The 23,590-nt window shown below is 43.8% G+C and overlaps 1 protein-coding gene across 1 annotated transcript in view; it reads right to left on the bottom strand.

The window, feature by feature from the left end:
* LOC308097757 (guanine nucleotide-binding protein G(I)/G(S)/G(T) subunit beta-1-like) overlaps window positions 1–23,109 on the bottom strand; it is a 40,025-nt gene extending 16,916 nt beyond the window's left edge. Inside the window, exon 1 of the mRNA XM_080445771.1 lies at window positions 22,615–23,109. The gene's annotated coding sequence lies outside the window, so the exon portion shown is untranslated. The remainder of the gene's footprint in view (window positions 1–22,614) is intronic.
* Between the last annotated feature and the right edge of the window lie 481 nt (window positions 23,110–23,590).

Below are 23,590 nucleotides of genomic sequence, written 5' to 3'. Positions count from 1 at the left end.
GCATTCTGCAGTTTTGCGTTAGGGCCATCATTTTGAAGAAGTTGTACAAATATTTTTTCTCTTCCTTCCCCAACAGCAGCAAACTGTTTGACAAATATCTGGCCAACACTGATGGCCATTCCTTGACTGTCGCTGCAAGTTGCAAAAACCACGCGACAAGCATCGCATGAAACATACTGCCGGAGAGGTCGACTAGGGCTTCTTTGTGTGAGTGGAACCCACACGTAGTTTGACCAGCGGTTTGTTGTCCAAGGTGCTCAGGTGAAGTTCTCAGCTCTCTGGCCCTTTGGTCAGACAGGCCTCTAAATTCCCCTCCACCAATGTCATCCCTGTAATCCTGGGACACAGTTGATTCAGCTCCTCCAAGATAAATCCGGTTAAGACAAAACCTGCTGATGATCCTGAAAGCAGTGGCCATCCAGCTGACCCCAATCCTCTGGTCAACCTGCTTAGCCCCGACACTCTCACTCTCCAGAGAAAGGCGACAAAATGGAAAACAAATACTGAAGTGTACCTTGGTGGAAATATGTGGCAACACCGTGAGAGCGGTCGCTTCCTGGCTTGGAAGAATGTCCGTTGTTGAGGATGGCCTGATGGCAACAAAACCGCCGACGAACACGGCATCAATCTACCGGATGCCAAACATGCCATCAATCTATTGGATGCTGAACACGGCATCAATCCACTATTCCAACTACCCGAAGTACAGGTACAAATGAGGACTTCATCACAAGCCTGTAAATAATAATTACAAAATGCATGTACATTACTGCCCATCCTCAGGCCTTTCTAGTTTTATCAATGCAATAGTTAATTATTTTAAATGACGTCAATTTAAATCCATTAGAGTTTCTACTACAAAAGGACTAGATCGTTGTCGTCGTCACAATTGACTATTTTAACTAGACAAGCGCTCGTACAACATCCATCCTAAATACAGACCCTCCCTGCCAAACGCACAGTTACCATCATGTGTACAAACATCTAGCCCTTACCTCCCTCTTCCTCTTGAATTTTCGATATGGGTCCTCTGCCCTGGGGAGTGTCGACAGTCTCGACACCTACTGAACGAAGACCTTGTCCTTGAAGCATCTGACAGTCTCAGCAGCTATCTGTCACCTGATTGGCCAGTGGGGTTAAATGGGTCTGCATCTAAGCTATGCGACTTAAACCTCTAATCTTGTTGATAAAAATGTCCCATGGTAATATTGCAGGCCATCTTCTCAGTAATGAGCCCTGACCGTCAGAGCCAGTTTAACTGACCACGGTGTTCTTTGAAACAAAAGCTATGCAGGCAGGCAAGCATCTTCCTGAACAATAATGGAAACACAACAGGGGGAAAAGCATACCAATTCATAACCCCTCGTGCATTTGCAAAACATGCATGTTCCCAGAGGTAAAATGAAGGCGCTCGTCTAAACAACGGATTTAAGGCTTGGGTTATTCAAGTGCAAAAATGTCAACGCATCCCTCAAAATCCTTCTCCAAACCTGATGGCCACAATGGCCTCCCCTAAGCTCTCCTGAAATAAATCAAACTAATGAAAACCAAAATGTGCCCATGTCTGTCTTTTCAGAGCACAATGACGCAGCTAGAGGCTTTGAATGCTGAAAGTAACGCATTGTAAAAGCGAGTCTTCTTCATGTCTGGTCTTTAAAACTTGTTCTATATAGCAGGGCACCAGACTAACCTTTTTCACCAGTGTCCCAGAACCGTCCCAAAATACAATGTTAACCATCCCAAAGCGAATATAATCATTTAAATTAATGTTTTATTATTATTGCTGGTGAAATATGTGTGGCAATCCTTAAAAATGTTGTATTGTGATTTGTCGCTACAATAATTCTGCCAGCCAGGGTTGCGGGAGTAGGAGGGAGTGTGGGTGTCATACTGTATACGCTAAAGAAGATTTACCATGTACGAACGAGTCTTGGAGGAATTACGGTAATGCCTGGTTTATGCTTCGTCGTACGACGGTGTCGTGTGGTGAACATAGCAGATGTACAAGCTCACAACGCAGCATGCTGTGGGTTTGCAGCGTGACACTGTTGTACGACAAAGGCTTAAAGCGTAAATACATAATCTGAAGGGAAACCCGCTCTGTACAAAACACCAGAACAATAAATACTGGTGTATCAAGTGTATAAATCTCCCCCGTACGTGAAGCATATAAGGGGGGAATTCCCCCCATTTTGAAAAATGAATTTCAGGCCCTGTGCCCCTTATAAATCTTGGCGACACAAAATATAAAACAGCCCTGCAACTAAAATGGCAAGACATGGCTCAATAAGTACCAAGAAATATCTGATGGATATGAATGACCAAATTACAAGTCTGTCTATTGGTGATGTTTGTGATATTGCTTTTACAAGGGGGACTGGGGGGACTTTGCGATGGTCGGCAGAGGTGTGATATAGAGAGTGGTCTCTTGTGTGTCAGTGGTGTAGTGTGTTAAAACCGCTGGCAGCCCCACAGACACAGCGCCTGTACGATGCTGCCTTCTCCCTCACTCGGCTATTTTTAGAGCGGTGGTGGAGGAGGAGGAGGCGGAGGCGGCGGAGGAGGAGGGAAGCAGACTTCACATTTTCCAGCCAGGCCTATCGGCTCTGACATCTCCAGCACAACGCCGTGACAAGGAGAGAGGGAAGTGAAATTTGACTCCGCACACATAAACAGTGTTTCATAGGCATTTCTTCTTTCTATATGGTGCCGAGCAGGGCAGGCTAATGAGCCTCTGGATATTAAAAAAAAAATTACAGGAGAGTAACTGTTCTAACTTTCAGCTAGCCGTTGTTTGCCCACTTAAGCCTTATTTCACACTTTGCCATACAATGGTGTTGCGTGGCGAAAATAGACGATCTACAGGCTCAAACCTGTTGTGGCGTGTTGTGAGCCTGCAGATCTGCTATTTCTGACCATCGTCTATAATGACTTTCCCAAAATAGGTCAGATTGAACAGACTACGGAGATCAGAACGACTACAGTTGGATGATTAATAATAAGGACAGGCACATTTTGTGAATATGTAGTGTTGACTGTTGACTCGACATTATTTCACCGGAGGTCTGACGGGCCTTGTTCGCAAGACGGAGCAAACGGCGGAGGGGTTTGGGGTTCAAGGGGCTCCGCCCTGTGATGTTAGGCAGGGAGGCTGGAGGCGGGCAGATAGGAGAAGGTTCTGGTGCTCAGGAGGCGAGCTTGAGGACAGAGGCAGATTAGCCTAATGAGAGTGAACAAGCAGAGGACGATTGGGAGGGGAGCTACTAATTAACCCCTTGGTGAAGGGGAGCAAGGCGTGGTAAGCTCCACAGCTTTTACAACAGGGCCCAGTGGAGCAAGCGCACCACCCACTAACCTTGCTGGGGGCTTCTTAAGGTAACGGGAAACAAGAGGCACACGCCAGCCTCATTATGAGTGGTAGAACGAAGAAAAACAGTTAGGAAGAGCACGAGATGAGATGAAGGGAAGGCGATATTAAACCACAAATGGGCAACAGGTGATCCTAAACGCTTAGCTTTGCCAAACTTCGAGGCAAAGAGTCAACAGCCAACCAGCAGCGGTGAACTTTACAGGAAGCAGAGACGCTGCACGAATCTGGGTGCAGCAAAATCTGGGCATATATATACATATAACATATAGAGAGAAAACAATGTACACCACTAACAATAAAATAAAACGTTACCACATTCATTAGCCACAAATTCCCTGATCAGTCAGTTTTTTCATCCAACAATGTGACGGTTAATATAATAATTTAATCCCCTTTTTAGTTTTGGGGATGGGTATTTGTATTTGTCACGGTACATTTGTATATATATACATGAAATGTGTCCTCTGCATTTACCCTTCCTAACTATTAGGTGCATTTTGGAAGCTAATGCAGCATCCGGGGAGCTGTTAGGGGTGAAGTGTCTTGCTCAGCAACACTTCGACATACTGGATGGGTCAGGGAAGCGAACTGGCAATCTTTTTCTGATTAGCAAATGACTCCTCTATTCACTCACCTAATGCTGCCCTATCAGTAGTCAATGATGAAAAATAAATGGACACACTAAAAGCGCTTTCAGGATGGGATGGATTTTTTAGATCAGCCAAACAGGGATGATAGGGGGATGCTGCTCACACCCACACACACTCCTGAGAGGGGCGGGGAGGGGGGGGGTTTTAATAATTAAAGCCCTCCTGCTTCCATACCAGCTGCCCCACCCCTCGCAGTCCCTTACTTCCCTTATTGCCGGTTCATGCCGTCTCTTCTTTTGCAAGCAGCACTGCATCTCCGGCTCCTTGGGAGTGGCATTTAGCCTAGCCTGTGGTTGGTTCTCTGCTCCTCGCAGCCCACGAGGGATGGTGAGCAAGTCAGTCGATATAGCTGCCTGTGTGTGCTAGTGCCTCGGCTTGCTACACTGTGTCAGCAGACTGCCTCCACCTTAGGAAATGCAGCGTTTAGTCTCTGAACGGGCGTTTCCTCTAGAAGGGCGTTTCCGCTGCTGCTCTCTTTCTCTCTGTATCTTTTGTCAAAAACACCTACCGGAAGTAGCAACACTGCATCCTTCCAAATGTTTTCTTTGGTTTCTACAAACGGCACCGCTGCCGCATCTGCCAGTGGCAACGGTCCAGCTGGGCTCTGATCCAGACCACACAATCCACTGCAACACCATAATAGGTTACATGGGAGAAACTGACAGGTAGGCCATTAGACAAATGGCGGATGGAGAGAAATGCCGGGCTTTACGGTTTGGTTTCTTCTTTTCCCGCCCGGTTAGATGGCCGGCGAGGTAGCAACATGGCTGATCGGCAGGAGGTGCTGCACCAAGCTCTGTGTTGCAGCCAGAGGCAGACTCGCACTCTGTGGACCAAATTAGGTCATTCTCGCTCCCAGATTAGGCCTACTGCTTCACACTGCTGCACTGACACTATGGAACTGACTTGATGCAATATTGCCATCCAGGACCTCCATGTGCTAGCAGGAGGTGAAAAGTCATTATTTGTGTTGAGCTGGGCATACCTGACTGGTGATGGGGCTAATGACAGGTGCAAACTTGATATTGATAACTGAGGAAAGGAAACACTACGATAAATGGCAATTGGGGGTGAAACATATGCTACACGTACAGTACCTGGCAAATGTGGTCCTTTACTCCGAGTCCTTAGAATAACAAAAAGGTATTTTAAACGTGATGAAAGAATTTTAAGCTAACCAACAAATATGGTCTTTGATGGTTAGAAGTAAGACAGATGTGTGGAAAGTTCCCTTTAAAAATCTAATATGGAGGTGGTGGACTACTCCCACTGTAAGCACTTTGACCATCAACATGAGTTACTTGCCATAAATCATAGCCCTCTCTACACCGCAATGGATTCTACACAGGTTGAGGTTGGCAATTATAAATTATTGGTGAAAATCTGACCATATACATATTCAATCATGCAGTGCAATTGTCAAGAATATTTTTCTGGTCATTTTACACCATGAATGATCAGCTAATTAAGCATCAACATACCAGTGTACAGTATTTACAAAAGCCCTTCACTTATACACCCTTACAATTATGGACACACTTCCTTTAATGGCTTTACAAGCACTCCATTTCTGTAATGCGAGAGAAATATCTGACTAGACCCTAAGAAGGTATCCTGCAACCGAACCAATAAACATGAACTGTAAGGAAAGGAAGACAGCATAACGGCATCCTGCAACCTAACCAGTAGATACCAACCGTAAGGAAGGAAGACAGTATCACATCACCGTTTAGGACTTGATCAGCCACATCCATCCTACCAGTTTAGGCTTAACTCATTCAGTGCCAAAAATATTTCTGGCTATATCACCCCTGTGCCAAGGCCAAAAATACATTGTAAAAAAAAAGTGCTTTGGAGCCGAGATACAGCCTTTTCAGTTAAAAAGTTAAACAAGAAGTGAATGGAGCAGCAAATCTTCAAATCATCATATCTTGGGTTCTGAACCTTTTTTTTCAAAAAAAAAAAAAAAAAAAAAAAAAAAAAAAAAAAAAAATTTTTGAGTTTTTTTTTTTTTTTTTTTTTTTTTTTTTTTCCATGACGTCTCAGACGTCATTGGCACTCTGGGCTTATGAAAAACGTGACGTCTGCGACGTCATTGGCACTCAATGAGTTAATGTTGAGAAACCAACACCTAAACCCCCCGTCCAACTTTCTCTCATACCATTACTGATGGGCCCACTAAGAGGTCAGTTGAAAGCTAATGAGATACCAAATGCCCCCATTCCCCCTTTCATTTATAATTATCCAAAAAACAAGAAAAAAGAAAGAAGAAAAAAAGGATTCTTGCACAAAAAAGTTATCAGGGAAAAAGCTATGTTGAACAGGGGACACCTGCTTTTGCTTGATGTACAACAAACACGTGAAGTCAACCAAAATAAGTGAAATATTTTTAATGAAAGACATATGTAGTGTTGCTAGGAACTGGAAGGGAAAGAAGCGCACCACATATGTAGACACACTGTGGCATGACAGCGGAGCCAACAACACTGCAGAGCTCAAGACCCTGATGCTAGACAGGAGGGTGTGGAGGGCAGCAATTCAGGAGTCCCGAGTTGATGTTGGCTAGTCCGCACTCTTGCATCGCTTCGCATGTAGCGCTGCAGAATAAGCCTGCCAAAATACATGCTTTGAGTGATCATTTTGCTGATGTATTTACTTCCCCCACCAGATTGCATTGCAGCATACAATGGAGATCGTCGGCACAATGAAGCACTATAGTTTTTGGTCAGAACATTTTCAAATGTTCAAAATAAACTGCCTCAGTGGTCTGCCTGATAACCATTTGATAACAGGAGAGGGTGGTCATGTTGTAAAATCTGTTCAGTGTGGTCATGTTGTAAAATCTGTTCAGTGAAAACATGGCAGATTGTGGCAGCTTGTTTGCCTCCAAGCCATGGCCCTGGGTGGGGCTTCACTTCCAAGCTTCTGATGCAGTAGAAGGGCTTTTACAACAGCACTCAACCATCCCTTCTCTTCTGCTCCTACAGCCATAGTGGCACAAGATATACAATATTTACAAGGCATCAGTCGCCCTCCCCCCTCTTCTCACTCAGCTGGAGGATTGAGGTCACTCCCCCATGAACCCCACCTCCAGTCAAGACATGCACTCAGGACTTCATTCAATCATTTGTGTTAACCAGCCTAAGTTTGCTTTTTTGCGTTTGGCAAAATTGTAAATTAATCAAGTAAATTCTGGACAATTATATAGACTAGTAATATATAATACTAATTATGGACCAGTAAGTGGGCTGCTCTAGGTGACTTCTCAATTGGTCAGTCCGGTGCTACAATTTAAGTCGATATATTTTGTTGATAATAAAACGGGGTGTGTCAAATTGTGGCATAACATTGTATAGGGTAGATAGAACTAGCGGACCAACTTCATTAGGCCTACAACAGCCTAGGCTCTTTTTTTTCATTTCAAACCTTTATTTATTCTCGAAAGACATTGAGGTTGCCCTCATTTGCGACACAGCACAGTACAACATCAATACAACATCAATATTCATGACTTGACTAACCTTTTTCACCAGACAAAAATTATGAATAGCTTTTTAGTATATTGCCATGTGTTAATATTACTATATAATAATATCGATTTTCAATGACTTAGACCATCATAAACAACTAAAAGAATATTAGCATAATTTTGAGTGGACTGAAGGCAGACCTGCAAACTCGTAAGGGCTGAAAAAGGTGACACGTTCTGAAATCTGTTGGGGTCTGGGGCATTACATTAGGCATCAATTATTGTATATCTCTGCTGTCCAGCGCGAACCTGCTAACTCCAAAACGCACTTGTTTAAAGCTGCAGCTTATTTCTTATTTGTTCATTCTTCAGGACATAGCAGCAGCCATAAACCTTTGCCAATGCCATCATAAAAACAATAGACTAATTAATGATTACCTTGATATTACAGTTGGTTGAACGTCCTTTCACTGGTATGTATTTTGAAGAGATTGAGCAACACAGATTCATCCAACCTACTATGACCAGTTATCAGAGTTTGTATTATTATAATTTACGTGGTATGCGACAGTAAATTTGAAAGCTCCAAATGAAATCATGCACGCCATGCAGTTTCGTTAACTGATATTTAACGATAACAAAAATTAACAGAATTCATCCGACTCATGTTTGTCCTGAAACTAAGGTAGAGTGTACTAAAAGCATGACCTGGTTGACATACCACTCATAATGCACGCGCGCACACACACACACACACACACACACACACACACACACAAATGTTAAACAAACAAATAAGAGCACATGCATGCAGGCTGAGCTGTATATAAAAGCAAATAACCTACATAACAGTGTGCATGCGCATGGCGCGCATGACCGCACGCACACATTTACTGGGGGTGGGTGGGGGTGTGGGAGTGCTCCACTGTGGTCTACCCTACTAATGCAAGAATAGAAGAGCAACTGGATAGACTGTGTGTGTGTGTGTGTGTGTGTGTGGCTGGTATCTAAGGGGAGCTAAGTGCTGCGGGGAAGTGATGCATGGTGAATGCAGCTGAAACACAACCAGGTCACAAAGAGGGCCGGGACAAGGGGGCTGACCGTCCAGTAAGAGGAGAACGTTGAAGTCGCTTATGGCCATTTCTTAAAAGCCCCTACCCTATCCGACTCACTTTGTGTGCGTGTGTGTGTATGTGAGAGAAGAGACACACACACATATGCAGAAACTATGCCCCAATGTATCTCTGCCAAATGGAGTCCCAACAACAAGGCAGAGGTCGAGGGGAGAGAGAGAGAATCACTGGTGAGAATAGAGAATGAGGTGGAGAGACTGAGGACAGATTTCTCGGTTTCCCTGTGTACTTGTACTTATGGCAGAACAAAACAAATTCAGACACCCAGACATGGGAGGAACCGCTTGATGTGTTTCATGCTCATCCTGGACATGGCCATAAACAAAATATTAGACACGCCTCTCACACGCTGAGACACACAGGCGTGTGTGTGTGTGTGTGTGGAACATCATCTGCAACACAGCCCTGACCTGGCTACAGCACATGTCCTGATTGACATAGGTCGGCCTATTCAGCTACTTACTTGATAAACATTATGTGGATTCCAAGCCCTTCCCAGTCATTATTCTGAATACACGGCTTTTCAATTTGCCCAAATTGCTCCGACTTTGTATTATGCTCAATGACATTTACGTCGAGCATATGATGTAATATAATCTGTTCTTGTACAATTTGAACAGAATTCTTCATTCTGACTTAATCTGGACACGGGGAAGACCTGGTCACCAGCTTGGTCACCAGTCTGAGGATTATAGGTGGGATTCCAAATCCTTACATCTCTGCAGAAGAATGTCTGAAATGAAAGAGAACAGCCTGGCTCTGCAGCCTAAATTGCAGCATTGAAAGTAGAACAGAGTAGATTTGGATCAGAAATCCTGGGGCTACAAATGACTTGACACAAATCTATGTATGATGGGGTTCCTGCCAGTTGTGAACAATTCAATTGGCATGAAAATGCTTTTTTAACTGTAGCAATTTCCACATTTCAAATGGCTGCCCCTGTCCTAAATAGTGTCCCAGACAGTCCCAGAGATCATCATCAAAGACATGCTACTGCTATGTATAATCTCTGGCTCGGTGCACTCATTGGGCAAAAACCTTGTACAAATCTTCCTATGAATGATTTTTTTTGAATAGCCTCTCTCTCTCTTAATATTGTACCCACGTTTTAGAGCTGAAATAGTATTTGCATAGGGAAGTCTGCTCCCAGATGAATTACAGTACCCAGGGTAATAAGTCCAGTATGTACATTTTGCTCAATAATATCATGCAGTATTTACAAAGCTCCTATTGCGGGCTAATATTTCCCCATATCCAATCCCTTGATTTGCACTTCCAACTTATCTCATCTATTCATTGAAATGGATATTCAAATCAAATTCACCAAAAGCCAAGCAGGAAAGGGCCACAACACTGAAACGAATACCTCCTCCATCAAAACTCTAAAACGAAACATGGATTCACTTTTTCATAACTTAGATTGGATTTCAGTTGTACATATAAACTAAAATAATTATATTGGAAAAACTGTTGGTTAAAATATCTGTGCTTCAACAGCAAAGACATCCACAATTGGGAAAGATTGACCACCCTTAAACCAAATCTATCAAGGCAACTTTTCATTCATTCATTCATTCATTCATTCAAACAACCATTCAAGGAGACCTCTTTTCATCGGACCACATAATCACAATACAAACACCGGCACTAAAGATAGAGCTGCAGGCATGCCAACAAAGGCCCCAAATAAAACATGCTACACTAGACATATATGAATCCATGTGACGTCACAGCACAGCCATTGAAATGGATGAGGAAGGAATCTCTGCGCTGCGAGGGGAGGAGGGACTGGCCATTTAAAGGCCTCTTAAACATCGGTGCTCTATGTACAACATAAAAACCTTTCCACGCCAGTGGACCTGGGTCCAGGGGCTTTGTGTTCGAGGCCAAGACCTTGCCTTTTCCTGGACAATGGAGCAAACAACCTAAAAGCTAAAAGGAAAAGTGATGCACTGTCGACTGGGAAGAAAAGCAGGAGTTACTGTGCTCCTGTAATTCAATTAGAGGATTAATTAAATGGAGCAGCCTAGTGTTAAACCCTTGGCTGTGTCTCTCCCAACAGTATAGTGGGCAATATGGAACTTACTGTATTTTGGTTGTTGTAGTTGTGCCTTTCACTCAAAAATGTGCTGCGTAATTTAGTTAAACAGGCCATATGCATGCCAAGCGTACTCGTCTTAAGACTTGGAAAGCCTATACGTCAATCCGGGAAAGCATCCGTGTCATTTTAGTTTTCGCTATAGATTATTTAGGATTTAGAAGTTTTTAGAATCGGCCTCAGGTCTAAATGGGTACAATTTTGGTGATGACAACCACAGTAAATTACAGTACATTAGACGATTTTAACTAAATTACTAAGATGTTATAAAAAGCTCTATAATGTGCAGCCTACTGTCTGCTCGTGAAGCCCTGTAGCGCGAGCAACGAGGGCGGAAATATTAAGGTAGCTCACCACACCACACCGACGTTGGCGGCGGTAAGTGTTGGAAAGAGTCTGTGGCCGAAAATCTGCTGTTGCGTTGGGTCGCAAGTTGTAGGAAGCGCCGAAAGCCGACGAGCAAGCTCGGTCAGCTTCCGACCATCGGATAGCAGCAGGCTTGTTGAAAAAGACGTCAAGCCATAGGCTATTTTAGCACCATAGTAGCCGTCTGTCGGTGTCGGCTATCAGGTGAATTCAGCAACTTTTTTTCACACCTTCCAACCGACTGATCTCCCAACTTCATTCGACTGCCAGTCTGTAGTAATCTGTCGTAGTCGGTTTGGTGGAGAGCTACCTTTAGTTTACAATTACCTTTGCATTTCCATTCTTCATAATATGTGTGCTCACCAAGTCTTAAATAAATCTTTCCATCCTTGCAAGCAACAGGTCCAAAGCTGTCTCAAAAGAGTCAAAGCCAAAACAACGGGCAATGTCTTCGGCATTACCGTAATTCCTCTAAACTTGTGCATGGTAAATCTTTGCTGTATACGGCACCTACACCCCCCTCCTACACTGCTGCCCACTGATATCATATCCTGTATCACCAATTTTAAGTACAAATCACTATATGAAAATAGCAAGTATTGACCAAGCATTGTACAACCAACCCAGTGATCCCTGCCCCATGATATCTGCACAACAAACTTTGTTTTGATAAAAAAAAGTTTTGATAAAATACCTATAAGATACATTTGACTGGCATAACTATTAAAGCTTTTTTTCCCCTTATTTTCATCCCCACAATTTGCTCAGCTTGTGGCTGCCTTTTGTGGGTAATGTCTGACAATAGCAGACGCGGCATCAACTGTGTGTGTATGTGTTTGTGTGTGGAGACAATTAATTAATTATTACGATGTCACATTAAACAAAAAGGCCGGGCTGTCTCAATATCACAATACTGCATATACCCCTTTGCCTGCACAGTGTTAGGGTCATGCCATGACAGATTAGGCCAAATCTTAAAAGCTTTGTCAGTTAAGAACAGTCAAATGGCTTGAATAACTAGTTCATTCAGTTTAGACCCCTGCAGTGTTCCTGAGCAGGAGACTTCAACCAAACAGGTTCAACAAGTTAGGTTCAGGTCAGCAGGTTCAACACCTATGCTGACCAAATTACTCCCAGTGTGGAGACAAGGCTGAATAGGATAAGATGGACCCAAATATCAATATGTATTTGTATTTGTAGTCACATACATCAGCAAAGGGATTGTTTTGTTCTTGGGGTATCTGCACAACCAGCTTTTTCATACAGGAGTAACTATGAATGCATTGGATAAAAACAACAACAACAGAAGAAGTCAGAATGGCCTGAAACCAAAAGCATGATTTTATTTAAAACAAAATACACTCCTTATAATGCATTACTAAACGTACCCCTCCCCCTGCTTTAGCTCTCCTAGCTTTCAAAAAGAGAGGAACAAGTGTGTGTGAAGAGTCACATGACGGCCAGCCAGCGTGCTCTTGTTTTACTCAAGTGACTGTGGCTCTTCTGGCTTTACAGAGGAAGAAGGGTGGAGGAAAAGGGGAAAAGGAGGGGGGTGCTGAATCACTGACTCTGGCAGCCTCTCCCGTCAGCTCGGGATTCAGGTTTGGTCACATTTTCCCCGTGGCAGTCGGATTCAAGGGCCAGAATGTAAATAAAGAGTGCAAGCTAGCTTGTATTCAAAGCAGAGTAGACTCTCATGCAAAGTATTTTTCAGGGCTTGTGCCTGTATGGAGAGTTACACTGTTAACATGGCACTGACACCAGAGTTGTGTGCGGGTCACTAAGCGGCCCCGTCACCACTCACTTCTTTGACTATTCAAAACAATGTCCCTCGACCTTACGGTCAGTGGTGGTGACAAGCTGTTGACACAGCAGCAGCTACAGTCAAACTAGCTGGTGGAACGTGACCTAAAAGCAACAAAACCTCTCTTGGCAACACTACACACTTCACACAGTGGGAAACTTTTGCATGGCCTGTATGTATGGAGAGTTCCGTCATAATCCAAGGAATCCAGGAGAGTTATAGGCCAAAATGCAAAGCGGCCTGGTTTAGGCCGCTAACTGGTCCAGCGGTGGCCGGGATTAACTGTACACAGACGGACAGATGGAACACACACGCACACAGATGGGGCAAAAACATAGTCTTCGCCTCACGGCCTGTTGGCCTGGCGAAGACAACAACGGACATACAAGACCATGAACACCTGTTGTGCTATTATAAAAGTGATGGCACTGAACCCCAACTGCTCCCCCGGCTGTTCAATACTTGCCCACCGCACCAAATAGTTAGGATGGGTTAAATGCAGAGGATGAAATGTACATACCATTACTTCTAGTCAACTGTAATGTACACACAAACCAAGAATGACTAACACAGCCCTCACGTCTGCAGGGAGAAAACCTGACATAAGACGAGAGGAGATGGAGGCAGGGGAGAAAGTCTGGTCACATGGACCGACACTAATAATAAACTAATGCAGTGAAGAATGAAGATGTGCTTGTTTGTGTTCAAATATACTTGGGCCTTGGGGGGGGGCGGGGTGTCAGGCGCAGGCTGCGACACCCCTCCCCTGGAGTGCAATTCATGGGTAGGGGTTGTTCAATAACACAGGAGCATCCACGGTGAGCCTTCAACTGGCACTTGGGGTTTAAAAATAAAAAGTAGGCCTGCCCTGCGCTGGCGATAACAATGTCCCATATGGAAGGGGGAGTGCTAGAAGAGTGCGAGTGTGTGTGTGTGTGTGTGTGTGTGTGTGTGTGTGGGGGGGTAGAGAAAGCCAATGGCAATCAGGGGTTGTGCGGGACAGTGAACAGGGTTTGCGATAGGAAACAAATACTGTAAATACAACCAGACCAATCATAAGCCCCCACTGAAGAACGGTCACATAGAGATCACCAAACAGCTGATGTTTTGAGCCTTGACTAATTGTATATTCCACTGGGTGTACTAACAAAGAAAGGCCAGGGAAAGGTCTGATCGAAGCTACTCTTACTGAAGCCACTTAATGCCAGAAGAGCAGTTCAGATTCAATCGTTAGCCTAGCTGTTGATTGTCAACATACAACACACCTGGGAGGAAAATAAAAATAAAATTCAAAACCAAGCCTGGTAATAAAGTAGGCAATGGATTTATACTGCTAGACCACAGTCCACTACAGCTCCACTGACAATCCCAAGAGAGCAAAGTAGCGGAAGCCACAATGGAGCAGCTGCCACTAATGGTCCATTTAGGTTAAGAGAAATAATAAGCTAGCTGATGAACACAACCATTGCGGGTGAAGTGAGCTATCTCTTTTAGAGCGTGTTCCAACTAGCAATGCGGGCAAGTGCCCCTGTACTGGCAACTGAGTGTGTGCCCTGGGTGATTTGTTTCCGACTCTTGTACGGAGATGATGGAATGAGGAACAAGGACAGATGCAGCAGGAGAGGCGTATGACAGGAAACTTCTGCTATAGATACAGATATGCTCCACCTACATAAAGTTGACAGCAGCACCCATCATTACTGTATGTGCCAGCAGTCCCCCATACAAGTAGTGTAAGCATTTATTGGAAATCTCACACAAATACAACAGAAAGTGAAAGGGAGGTGGTGGTCCATGACCATGTATGACCTGAAAAAACTAACTAACAGTGATCTCAGGTCCAGGGTCAGGCATTACTGTCATATTGGCCTATTCCCATCATGGCACTGGTGGCCTGTAATTACGATAATAGGAAATTCTATATAGTAGCAGGATCATAAAACAACAGGAACATCAGGGCTATCACTGACCAAGCCTCCATAATCCCACAGGCCCAAATCCAGACAGTAAGAATTTAATCCCATTCATATCCAGGGCTTGCAGAAAGTGTGTGCGAGAGGAAATACAGTAAGTCATTAGGATGAAAATCTACATTAAAAACAAAACAAAAATCCCCTCTAGAGCACTACGGGCAGATGATTCAGTCTTTTAACATATGCTCATTTTCTTGTGGTGACACTCATCCGAGTGAATGGTCCTCCTGATGTGTGCAAACCCAGGGACAATGCAGATTTTTAAATTGCGGCCGCATATGCGCCTATGCGGCCAGAGCTGAATGGAAAGAGGCCATCTGGGAACACAGGTCGTCCCCAGTTAGCGTGCCGGCCTCAGCTATGTGTCTGAGCAAGACCAGCCCTCATCATAACCATCTGAGCAGCCATCAGCTGGGTGAAGCTGAAATGTGGAATCTCTGTGACCTAAAATGATAATTGGGAGCATTTATGCATGTGCAAATAATTGTTGTGTGGTGTGCCCAAAACTAGACGACGTTTCAATTACATTAACCAAATGGGCCATGAAAGTGAACAAATAAAAACAATAGTTGAAGATCTGATTGGAAACAGTCGGGGAAACAGTAGAGGCGGGGTCCTCCTCTGTTGATGTTTGATGCCTCAGTGAAGAGATAGATGGAAGACGAACAGACAACCAGGAGACTAGCCTACATTTTAAATCCTGGCCCTAGGATATAGAATATTGCATGAAGCCTAATATGCGTTTTTAGGATACTCTCATCATTTACCCGTACAGATATCTTGTCGTTTTTATCAATTTAAAAAAATCTATTACATATTGCTGCTCCTTAAAACATTTTGGGTGCTCCAAATGCTTTTTTCTGGAGCTCCTAATTGTTTTTAATTGGGAGCACCACTGCTACCAAGTAAAAAGTTATTTTGAGCCCTGCAATGTCCTTCAGCCCCACAGCTAGGCTATGGCTTTCAGAGGCTTGTATGCCAATCGTGTCATCCTGGGAGGTGTCGAGAGACTCGAGACAAGATGATTAAGGGACACCAACAGATTATGACACCCCTGCCCATCAACCATGGTGAGATGTCACCAGACACTGGATGGATGCTTTCTAATAATCTGGATAGCAGTGGCCATCACTCTATGGGCCATCACTCTATGGTACTTTCCCATAGCACAGTACCTGCTCGACACTCCACATCTTGGTGTGCATTTTTTGTGTTTCCATTTGTCAGGTACCAGGTACTTGGAGGTCCCTGGGGGGACGGGACTTTTTTACGTCTCCGTTCACGTGGAATTCCATGAAGGCTAAGCAGGGCTACAATGGGCCAAAACGAAATGATCTCAGGATGTATACATCTGTATGTTTCCATTTTGATCTGTGCTGCACTGAGAGGTAGCCCGATTTATACTCTGTCGTATGTCGGGGCCATGGTGTCCCAATCTACAAGCGCACAATGCGCCATGATTGTGAGCTTGTAGATCAGCTATTTTCAGCGTGCGACATGGTCATACAACGGAGCATAAATTAAGCATAAGAGAGCTGCAAGACTTGAGGTGACGCGGCCAACTTGATCACACAGGAATGACATTACAAATAGGAACAATGGTGAGCATATTCCCTCTTTGGCTGGTGAATTACAGAGACTACCCAGTGGAAAGTCAAATAATTACTTTCTGCATTTTAACATTTTCATACAAGAAATAGCTTATGTTATCCATTTCTGATTTCGTCTAAAGTGTTACCGTCTTAAAACGATACAGCCACTTATAGATGTTGGGTGGGTGTGCACGCATGCGTGTGCATATGGATGCGTGTGTCCGTAGCAGGTGATACATGTTGCACTTACACGACCATTAATCAAACGTGCAAATTCAAGCGATCTCATCGGGCGATTGACTCCTTAAATGAGTCTAGAAACAGTCGAGATGTGTATAAAATCATGGAAAAGCAGCAGTGTTTTCAGAAACAGGGACGAGAGGTGTGATACCGTCAAAGCTGAGGGAGCCACATGCCAAAAGAGACCTGATCTTACAACCTAACACCTTGCGATGCAAAATGTTAGCTTGTAGATCAGTTGTTTTTGGAATGTGACACTACAGGGAGAGCAGCTCTCACTGACAACTGTTTACAGAGGGACTGCAGATTTCACACACAGACACACACAGTATTTGTGTCTAATCATCAATCTAATCACATTCATATGTATATGCTTCAGAGATACTGATGATGATTGTACTGAAAAAGGTTAGTTGAGGTGTGTGTACAATGAATTGCAGTTTGCTCCGTCACTAAATGATAACTGTTACTCCGGTAGCCTGCTGCTTTACATTTGGGCTGGTCCCAAACCCCAACCCGTGTTGGGCAGTAACGTGTTACTTAGCAATATAGTACTGTAATATTATTACTTTACCCGTTAACGAGTAGTGCAACTTATTACATCTGCCAAAACAGTAATATTACATATACTGATCCGAGTAACGCTGCGTTACTCGTGATTTGTTTTTGTTTCTGACCGAGATAAAAGCTCTTTCTCCTCGCTGTATCATTGTCTATGAGCCGGCGACGCGGTGTGTCTGTCTGTATCCAGCAGACAGCTGCAGGTCCATGGACCATTGCATTTAAATTTAAACGGCAGAGTAGAAGGTTGTCACATGCGCAAAAAGAACAGATTTACAAGCCATCAATACTGTGTGATGGTGCGTTATTATGGATCTCACCGCAGCTCCAGGCAAACCCTGCTGTGATTGACAGTTCTCGTTTTTGCAACTATGCCTAAACCTAACATTAACCCTAACCTCAGTAAAACTATGCCTGACCCTGACCCTAACCTCAGTAAGACTATGACTGCCAGGGAGCCAATCAGACAGGTAAGGCAGGTCTATATCCTGGAGCGTAGGTCATGTCATGGTACCGGATGTTAGCTTGTAGATCTCTTCTTTTTAAGCATGCGCCATCGCTTAAGTACTTGCAGGTCCGGGCTCTGGTGGAATATAAGAACTCTCGCCCCAAAACACGCTCACCATGGGTCAAATCCGGCGACCTCGGAACGTCTCCACCAGGTATTCCTAAGGGTAACCTCAGTAAAAATCAAAATTGATAATGTTCAACGCTTGATATCAATCCATTGACACTCCAGTATATGAAGATGGAAGGCACTAAAGCCTTTTTAATAACGGTGCAGGCAAAACGTGACAACGTTTCGATGTTCTTCTTTATCAGGTCATACCATGAAGAGGCTACAAATGGCTTGAATGCAGGTGAGGAACAGGGGCAGGCCCTTCCAATTGGGCCATTGGCTAATTGGAAGGGCCTGCCCCTGTTCCTCCAGGATATAGACCCGCCTTACCTGTCTATCTGGCTCCCTGGCAGGCATAGTCGTACTGAGGTTAGGGTCAGGGTCAGGCATAGTTTTACTGAGGTTAGGGTCAGGGTCAGGCATAGTTTTACTGAGGTTAAGGTTAGGTTTAGGCATAGTTGCAAAAACAAGAACTGTCAATCACAGAGGGGTTTGCCTGGAGCTGCGGTGAGATCCATAATTAATAACGCACCATCACACAGTATTGAGAGCTTATAAATCTGTTCTTTTTGCGCATGTGACAACTTTTACTCTGCCGTTTAAATGCACTGGTCCACGGACCTGCAGCTGTCTGCTGGATACAGACAGACACACCGCGTCGACGGCTCATAGATAATGATACAGCGAGGAGAAAGAGCTTTTATCTCGGTCAGAAACTAAAACAAATCACGAGTAACGCAGCGTTACTCGGATCAGTATATGTAATATTACTGTTTTGGCAGATGTAATAAGTTGCACTACTCGTTAACGGGTAAAGTAATAATATTACAGTAATATATTGCTAAGTAACACGTTACTGCCCAACACGGGTTGGGGTTTGGGACCAGCCCAAATGTAAAGCAGCAGGCTACCGGAGTAACGGTTATCATTTAGTGACAGAGCAAACTGCAATTCATTGTACACACACCTCAACTAAACCTTTTTCAGTACAATCATCATCAGCATCTCTGAAGGGCCATTGCTCAGCCATGTAGCCTTTTCATGGTATGACCTGACAAAGATGTATTGACATTGAAACGTCACGTTATTTGCCTGCACACTGTTATTAAAAAGTATTTAATTGTCCGAGTTCGCGCCAGTGCCTTCCTTCTTCATACTTACCAGTCCCACTCCTGAGATGCACCGGACCAGCCTGAATTCTGCTTGAGGCGCGGTGGGAACCCCTGTGTTCCCGACTCCAGGATATATATCTTTCTATTTACTTCTCAGTACTCCGACCTGTTCTAGACTCTAGATCCCGCCTACTGTGTCCTGTATGCACACAGACCATTTACATATCCTCTCTACAAAAAAAACTAAACAAAAGATTGTTCAAACCTCAGAACTGAGATCTGAATGCCAATAGAACAAACTTTCAGGGCCAGCCCTAATAATCAAGGTAGGTATGGGTGCAACAAATCATAATATCTGTGATTACGTTATTTGGGTATTCAACTACACAATGTCAGTATGCCTGAAAAGAGGAAGTATCAACCTGAAATTAACTGGACAGTGCCGTTATCTAAACAGATTAGAATAGATTTGGGAGGTTTGAGATACTATTCCATTAAAGGAAATGGGATACCACCTGTGAAACTTTACAATGTAGCCTACCTTTATAACCATACAATGTTGAGAATCTCACTAACCAATATCAAAATGACTTATTTTAACAAAGTCATATGAACCCCATGAAACCGAAATTTGCTGAATCAAAATATGATAAAGGAGAACATTACCTAAGAAACACACTAGTCATCATCAAATCACAATTGCATTAAGTATAACAAATGGAAGGCTACACACACACACACACACCCCCCAAATCAGATCTGGGCTTTATTGTATATTATGGACTAAAAGGCCCATCTACTAAAAGCTTGCAAAAGAAAATTCTACCTCTATTATGTAGTATGTGGTTACAAATGTGACAAACGTTATTAGATCCATAAACAGCATTTATAACAGTACTTTATCTGAACAGATAAAGTACTGTTAATGTCGTTTTCAAATGTAATGCTCATTTTCATAGCGGTATGAGTGGAGATAACCAAGATGTAGCCCTACAACACTCCTTCTATTCCCCACTATGGAGTCCTATATCGGAGGTGCACCGGAGCGATTTCGTTCCCCATAAAAATTTAATCCGATTAAAAAATAAATCGAGTTATGGAAAGCAAACACCTCGAGGGTCTAATGACAAAAACACAAAAATGCAACTAATTTCTATGCCAACGCCCCAAATCCCTCCGATGCCGGGCAGGCAGCTGTCTTCCTCGGTGTGGGAGAAAGCGGTGATGAAAAAAAGGCTTTGAACGCCATCTTGTTGGTTGCAGCTGCTTGGGCCCTGAATACAGGAACCCATTCATTCAAGGAGGCAGAGGGAGGGACACTGTGGCGACATGAATTCATCTTTGTGGACCAGGAACATAACAAATAACTCTTTTAGTTTTAGGCACACGGGGAAAACTTCTGACGTGACTAAAGAAAGATATCAGCGACTATCCGCACTGCATGTGTTGGCATACGTCACGTAACGTCGCTGTGTACTTCGTCGTAGACCGTGTCGCTCGTCGGGAAATAGCCGATCTACAAGCTCACATGCACAACACGCTTGTGAGCTTGTAGATCTACCATTTCCCCCAAAAGAATTGGAAGTATATTTATTTATTTTTATATTTTTACTTGGATCGGACGGTTGTGTTGTAGCTTTCTTTCTGCGACACAATGTCTGGCTCGGCTGCTAAACCCACCATCGGCGAGTTGTGGAAATATTTCCACCACTAAATAACACTGTAATGACCGCCCCCTTCCTGTCCTTGGCTTTTACAGTTCCTCTGCTGGGGTATTTAACTGGATGTGTTGCCTCATCAAAAAGGTGAACTGAACTGTGCCTATTATTTACTGTCTCTTGCAGGTTACAGTCCAGTCAGTGTGCTGCTGCTGGCTCGCCTGGCTTATCTGGCCGTTAACACCCTGCCTCTGCAGACAGACAGGGACGGAGCCTCCGTTCTCAAGATAAAAAGATCGTGGAGATCCAATTAAGACACGCTTAAAATAAGAGTTTCGAGTTAAAGGCTCATCAAACGAATCTGCACACCCTGTTCTTCTAATAGACTGTCTGAGCACTGGTTAAAACTATAGGAAGCCTTTGCAGCCATGGGTGCAAAAGCTTCTGAATAAATTCAGTTTTCCGTTATGATTTGAAGGGTTTGGGGTTGTCACACAGCCACGGTTTTTTTTAAAACAAATAAATCAAGTGGCGAAAAGAAGTGGACGCAGGCTAAACCAGTCTCATTTTTTGTGCAAATGGATGACAAACCTACACACTTTACAGCCATCATCATAGGCCTATTATGGTCAAAATCCCCAGTCTGTTTCTGGGTCATATGATTACAGCTCCCATTAGAGCTGGCTAAACAATATGCATAATAATTACATGCATACTATGTGACCCATCTTGGCTGCCATGTTCGAAATCCACACACCCAATCTATTAGGCCTACTCCATGGGCGCAAGGGTGTAAGCTTGCCAAAAAGAACAGATCCACATCTTGTAGCTCTGTTCTTTACGGTCGCACTACGGCGTTTAAATGAGGCAAAAAATAGTTAAATCAGCTCCAGTACTGCAGACTTCTGTGCGTGGTTCCTAACCTGTATGGACTGGCTACGGAGCAGTGGGGGTGGTGGTTTGTTTCTGCAAAGTAGCCATTTTTACACTCCGTTATGATCAACTGCATGATGATCCCAAGCTTTATTTGTTTCGCCCATTTATGTGCAATAGTGATATTAATCCAGAGACTGTCTTTATGACTGCATGGCTGGATTATGCAAAGTCTAGAATTAATCTGCTGATGCCGTACGTTGGTTAAGTCACCGGGCTAAGCTAAAGGCACACAGCTAATGTTCGGCCAATTAGCTCGCCAAGCTAACGTCCAGTTAGTTACTAGCAAACCCACAGACAAATGTGGGCCTACAGCCCCATGTTACAGTATATTATACCATTAAACAACACACAGCAAACAAGGAGCCGTGGTATCAACACATTCCACTGTCTGTTCGATCCATTTAAAGAGCAGTGTATGGTGGTAATGAGAGTCCCTACATGATCGACTCAAATGACGGGTAAAGAAAGTTGTGCGGTTTGTTTGGTCAAAGTGTGCAAAACCGAGGTGAATAAAACCCGGAGGATGAAGATGACTGAAGAAGAGGGGTGAAACAGGCACAAAAAAACTCAAAAAAGGTCCAACTATAACAAGGCCTGATTTATGTTTCTTCGTACGCCTGGAGCATAGATTAAGCATAAAGAGGCTGGCCCACCTACTTACATTACAGATCAGAATAACGTTACTCCTGGCAGGAGAATGGAATGATTAACCCAGTGATAATAATTAGATCGTGTTAGTGTTAATATGATTCGACACTTTTGGGGGTTGTTGTTGTTATGAATGTTGATATGATGATCTGCAACAACTGGCAAAGCTCCTATACGGTCTCCTCCACCCCACCATCTATCTGTATGTCACCCAACAGCAGGCTAGCAGCAAGCAAGCTAACAGCAACTCCACTACACTCAACCCCACTTCTTTAACCCCACCTGTCTGTGCTTTGCATCTGCACACACATTAATACCATTTGTGATTGCTTATTTTACGTGAAAACATTTAAATTAACCCCCATTCCATGTGTCAGCGTCTTACCAGCTTTTCAGTCGAGGGGTGTCCGTCGTTTGATATCACATTGACTGGGGAAACGGCGAATATCGACTCTTGTCTCTTGCCTTAGCCCAGTAGTAAAACGCTACCGACCGACCGAGGAGAGCAGCGGAACACTCCCCGAAACCCGCAGCTCTTCGACCCGCCGCCGTAGTCAGGTGAACCCACACACAGTCACACACCGGTGGAGACGGAGCGGTGCGGTGCTCAGCCTAGCTACCGTGCAAGGAAGAAATATCAAAAAATAAAAAATAAAACAAAAAAATAAGCGGGTTCTTCAGTTTATGCAAATAATGACCCCTGTGTGTGTTGTTGTCCCCCGGGTTCAAAACGTCACTCTTCTTTCTCAGTCTTTAAAATAAAAAAAACAAATCCTTTCTCGTCTTTCTTTTCCCCGGCGCCGTCCGTCCGTCCGTCGTCCCCCTTTTCTTCTTTCTTCACAACAGTTTGTGTGAGACTCTTCCTCCGGCCATCAAACAGCACAGATGGGCGCGGTAGTAAACCCTGCTCTCGGCTCCGGGAAACCCCACGTTTTTACGCCACAGCGTCATAATACGCACAGCGAAGGGGTCGCAGGACCACACCAAAAACATAGTTACAATTACATTTTCTTTTATTTATGTATTATTTCACCTTCTCATGTGCTGGTGTTGTTAATCCGAAGGTGATGTTTCATATACTTTTATATTCAGAAGGGTTTATTACTCACTCACTCATAAGTAGGCTACTGCATGCCTAAATAGCATACATCAGTGGTTTTCAACCCTTTTCATATTAAGGTCCATTATTTATTCGGCATTTGAGCCACGGATTCACCGTTTGATGAGATTTAGCAAAGACTAAACTATTTCACATGACTAAAATAGGACTAAAACTAAATGATGTGTTATTCAAAAGACTAAGACTAAATCAATCAATTTAGTAGGCTGCATGCCTAAATAGCATATAACACACAGGTATG

This window comes from Gymnoscopelus braueri (genome assembly GCF_963280865.1).
Source record: "Gymnoscopelus braueri genome assembly, chromosome: 12".
NCBI classification, from domain to species: Eukaryota; Metazoa; Chordata; class Actinopteri; order Myctophiformes; family Myctophidae; genus Gymnoscopelus; species Gymnoscopelus braueri.
This window is presented reverse-complemented; position numbering and strand designations above follow the sequence as displayed.